The sequence below is a fragment of the Poecile atricapillus genome, chromosome W (genome assembly GCF_030490865.1).
Source record: "Poecile atricapillus isolate bPoeAtr1 chromosome W, bPoeAtr1.hap1, whole genome shotgun sequence".
NCBI lineage: Eukaryota > Metazoa > Chordata > Aves > Passeriformes > Paridae > Poecile > Poecile atricapillus.
In genome coordinates, this window is record NC_081288.1 from 107,870,195 (window position 1) to 107,875,515 (window position 5,321).

The following is a 5,321-nucleotide window of genomic DNA, read 5'->3' on the forward strand; positions in this document are numbered from 1 at the left end:
GGGCATATACCTCGAAATAGGGTCCCTTCTCTCCCCATTCCGGGTGGATACACTGGTGTGCGTGAGACTATGGATCTATCGGGTCAGAGTCTCGGGGAAGAACTATACTTATCGAGAGTCCAATGATCAGGGTTGAAAGGGCTTGAGGTGAAGTCAAGGTCATGATGTCCGTTCCTCTTGTTTACTCTCTGGAGCTTTCTTGACCCGCGAGTAATGAATCCACGTAGGTCGCTCCTTGATCCGGACCGCGGTGAAGGTAGTCAGCAGCACTTGGAAAGGTCCTTCCCACTTCTCTTGTAGGGGTTTTCCTAAAAGATTCTTAACATACACCCAATCACCGGGGTTAAACGGATGCAATTTACAATCAGGTTGTTTAGGTTGGTGCTCTATTACCACGGTAGCATTCTTATCCAATTGTTTCCCCACTGTAATTACATAATCATAAATGTACTGGTTACCGATTTGGCCTATGGCATCCCCGTTTACAACTTGCATAGCATAAGGTCTACCATACAGGATTTCGAATGGGCTTAGCTTCTCTTTTGACCTTGGTTTGACTCTCAGCCTCAGCAGAGCAATAGGCAAGGCTTGATACCATAATGCTTTGCTTATTGCTCTCACCACTTTCGCACAGAAGTGTGTACCCCTATCCGAGGAAATACTCTTCGGTACCCCAAACCGCGGAATGATTTCATTCAACAGTATTTCGGTCACTTCTCTTTCCTTGTTTGTCCTGCAAGGGAATGCTTCAGGCCACCCAGAAAATGTATCAGTTAATACCAACAAATATCGGAGCCCCCCCTTTTCTTGGGAGCTCAGAAAAATCAATTTGCCATACTTCACCTGGGAATTTACCTCGACTTATGGCTCCTTGGTGTATCTTGGTTCCCGTATTCGGGTTATTTCTCAGGCACCGTTCGCACTGGGATGTTACGTGCTTTATAGTAGTAAATAATTTCGGTCCTGCTATCCTGGTTTGCAAATATTGGTAAAGCGGATCCAAACCCCAATGGGCCTTCTCATGTTCTGCTTTTACAAACTGCCACATCACATTTCCTGGTACTACTAACTGTCCTGTTTCCAATTGACCCCAACCATTTTCTAATATTTTGCCCTTATTTCTTTGAATCCATTTATGGTCTGATTCCTGGTAATCTGGCTTGATACTGATATCCAGGTCTCCTGGTATTAGGGCCATTATTCCCACTTCCCTAGACTTTGTGGCAGCCAATTTGGCCTCTGTATCTGCCTTTCTATTTCCTATTTCTGGAATAGTATTGCCTTTCAGATGTCCCTTACAATGCATTATGGCCACTTGAGCTGGGAGTTGGACCGCCTCTAGCAATCGCAGAACCTCCTCTGCATGTTTAACTGTTTTTTCTTGTGTAGTCAACAGTCCTCTTTCTTTCCAGATGGCCCCATGAGCATGTACAACAGAAAAGGCATATTTAGAGTCTGTCCATATATTGATTTGCATGTTCTCTGCCAATTCCAGAGCTCGAGTCAGAGCTATCAGTTCTGCCTTCTGGGCTGAAGTTCCTGTGGGTAAGGGGTTCGACTCAATTACCCTTTCTGTAGTAGTGACCGCATAACCAGCCATTCTTACTCCTTGCTTCACGAAGCTGCTGCCATCCGAGAACCAGTTGTCCGCATCTTCGAACGGCTCTTCTTTGAGGTCCGGGCGACTGGAATAGACAGCTTCAATTGTCTCCAGGTAGTCGTGTTCGATGGGTTCTGCCGGGGCTCTTCCTTCTAGAAATGAAGCTGGGTTCACAATGTTAGTTACCTGAATGGTTACGTCATCTGATTCAGCCAGAACGGCCTGGTATTTTAGGAATCTGGAAGGCGACAACCAATGGTTGCCTTTCTGTTCCAGCACAGCTGACACGGTGTGGGATACTAGTACAGTCACCTTTTGGCCCAGCGTGAGCTTCCTGGCCTCTTCTATGTTAGAGAAGTAGGCCACAGCTCTCTTGTGCGGTCCCAGCTGCTGTGCTAGGACTCCTAAGGCCATCCCTTGTCGTTCGTGGGAGAACAGCCAGAATGGTTTTGATACGTCTGGGAGACCTAAGGCTGGTGCTCTCATTAGTTCCATCTTCAGCTTCTTGAAGGCTTCTTCTGCCTCGGGAGTCCAAACTAGGATGCTCTTAGCCTCCTTCAACAAATCATACAGTGGTTTAGCGAGTATCCCGTACTGGTAGATCCATAACCGACACCAACCTGTCATCCCCAAAAAGGCGCGCAGATCTCTCACCGTCTCTGGTTTGGGCATCTGGCAGATGGCCTCTTTCCTAGCTGCTCCCAGGGATCGCTGTCCTCTGGAGACTTCGTATCCCAGGTACACCACTTGTGTCTGTACCAGCTGTGCTTTCTGTCGAGAGACTCGATATCCACTTAAACCCAGGAAATTCAGCAAGGAAATGGTCCATTCAATGCATTCTTCCTCTGTCACTGTTGCTATTAGGAGGTCGTCTACGTACTGCAGAAGGGTGCCATCTCCCAGCGGCCTTTCCCACTGTTCTAGTTCCTTGGCTAACTGATTCCCAAAAATCGTAGGGGAATTGCACCACCCTTGGGGCAACACTGTCCAGGTGAGTTGGGTCTTTCTTCCACTATCTACAGATTCCCACTCAAAGGCAAAAATCTTTTGACTCTCGAGAGCTAAGGGGAGGCAAAAGAACGCGTCTTTTAAATCTAATACGGTGAACCAGGCCAAATTCTCCTTCAGTCTGGTCAAAAGCGTGTATGGGTTAGCAACTACCGGATGCAATGCCTTAGTTATTTCATTTACTGCTCTCAGATCCTGGACTAACCTATAGGTTCCATTAGGTTTCTTGACTGGCAGGATTGGTGTATTAAAATCTGATTCGCATTCTACCAATAACCCCAGTTCCATAAACCTTCTGATTGTGGGCTCAATCCCTTTCCTATCTTCTATCCTCAGAGGGTATTGTTTCTTTCTCACCGGTTTTGTCCCAGCTTTAAGTTCAACGACAATCGGTGCTGCTTGTTTTGATTTTCCAGGTATATCAGTAGCCCACACCAATGGGTACATCTTGCTCAGGATTTGCTCGAAATTGTGGCTTTCAGGTTTAGGCTCCACACAACTGATCGTTAGGCTTAGAGCTGTAATCAGTTGTTCTTCATTTACTTGAAACTCCAATTGGTCTTTGTTAAACTTTATTACGGCCCCCAAGTTCTCCAATAAGTCTCTCCCTAGTAGGGGTTTTGGTGAATTTGGTAAATACAGGAACTGATGAATTCCCATTTGCTTCCCAATTTTGTATTTAATGGGTTTCAAAAGTAAGCCTTTTCTGGTTGGCCTGTTGCTCCCACAACTTGCACAAATTCATCACTTTTAGGTACAAATTCTTGATTTAAAACCGAAAAGGTTGCTCCCGTATCAATCAAAAAGTCTAATTCCTTTTTACCCTCCCCTAGCTCTATACTGCACTAGCCGTTGATAGTGTTCCGCGTTGCCCGGGTCCCACTCTGGTTTACTGCTGGGAAAATTATCTTCTAGTCTCCCCGATAATAGTTGGGCATGTCGCCTCCCCGTTTCCAATACGAGTTCCCTTTCCGTATCTGTCAACTCTGACAACATCACTTCTATATCCTCCCAATCAATATCTAAGTTCTTTGCCATTAGTTCAAACCTCTTTGCTACTCCCTCTGGATTCCTCCTGAAGTTCCTTGCCTCATCCCTCCAATTGTTCAAATCACTCGTCGAGAATGGCACCTTTACTCTAGTCTTTTCCCCTACTATTGGCATAACTTGTCGGAGAGGAGCTATCGTGCGATTCCCTTTCTCCCCTTGCTTTGCTTCCCCCCGTGCCACAGATCTGGTGTAATACGAGTGACTGGTCCCCTCCCCGGGATTTTCTTCCTGTGCCTCAATGCTTTCCCTATTCTTTCTCTTCTCTTTCTTCTTTCCCCCTTCTTGCTCTTCATTTTCCTCTCCTATCTCTATCACACAATCCATCCGATTCTCATCCTGCGTCTGTCGCCTCTTTTGTATCTGCCAGCTCTTATCCTGTCCCGGGCTGCGGTTCCTCTCATCCTCTACTCCCCCTCCACTTCTCTTATCCTCTATCTGAATTACTATGTTCAGTTTCTGTGAGTTACTCTCTGCCTCCCTTTCGCATGCCTCATTATCATTCTTCTTGCTGTATCTCAATTTAGGGACGTCGCCTCCCGGTGAATTGCTTTTATCCCCAGTCCTTGGTGCACTGGTTTCCATTCTACAGACGCCTCCATTTCTGGAGGTGTTGCTATCTCCATATGGACTGAGCTCGGGTATGCTACGTGTCTCCCTTCGGCTCTCTGCTTCTGACCCACTGCCTTCCTCCCCCTCAACCTCCAGTGTGGGTGGGCTGTCAGCATTCATGTAGCTCCCTGACCCCTGTGGACTATCTAGTCCCTGAGGGCTGTTTTTTTTCTCCCGTCAATCTCTGATTTTAATGGGCTGCCCTCCTTCCAACCCCGGACTCCCTCCCAGGTCCTTCCAATGCTTTAGGATGCACCCTAAGGGGGTTTTCATATTTACGTCCTTACTCTGTTGACCTCCCATGACTATCCCCTGTATCTGCGTTTTCTGTTAACCGAAACAGTCCCTCTCTCGCAACCACGATATGCTGATATATTTTAACACTTCATGCACACAATCTCAATCGCTTCGTCCGTTTCCGACCTGGCTTCTCGCGAAGAACAGGAAATGCGGAGCAGGACTCCCTCTCGCTTCGCAGCTACGCTGCGTCTCACTCACCCTCACATACAACACACACTTATAAAATAAAATTGTTTTACCAGGTTTTGTCACAAAAAAAAGTCGCCCTCAAACTGTGAAGTACCGGCTTCCCAAATTCAAGGCACGTAGACAGCACAATGCGCGTTTCAATCTATTACATAAAGAGTGACAAGATGTCTCCTATAAAACTTTGCAACAAACACATAAAACGAACACACAAAACACATACAAACACCAATGGTACCAAAACCTATGATGTCCGAGATATCGAACACAAATGGTACCAATTAGGGACAAACACCAATAGTACCAAAACCTATGATGTCCGAGATATCGAACACAAATGGTACCAATTAGGGACAAACACCAATAGTACCAAAACCTATGATGTCCGAGATATCGAACACAAATGGTACCAATTAGGGATTTTTACCAGGGCGTCCCCTGGTTTACCCTTCGGTGGTCACGTCTGACCCCCGTGTCCCAATAAAGCGCTTTAAACCAAAACCAATAAACAATTAAAAATACCTCTTAATTGGAGCAGGAGATGCAGGGAATCCTTCCTCTGCCGAAG

At 46.3% G+C, this 5,321-nt stretch overlaps 1 long non-coding RNA gene across 1 annotated transcript; it reads right to left on the reverse strand.

Moving 5' to 3' along the window:
- Positions 1-234: 234 nt before the first annotated feature.
- LOC131592428 (uncharacterized) lies at positions 235-5,321 on the reverse strand. The gene is made up of 3 exons (XR_009280606.1): positions 5,276-5,321; positions 4,807-4,898; positions 235-318 (listed from the first exon to the last, which is right to left on the reverse strand). It is a non-coding gene; the product is annotated as an uncharacterized LOC131592428 (long non-coding RNA).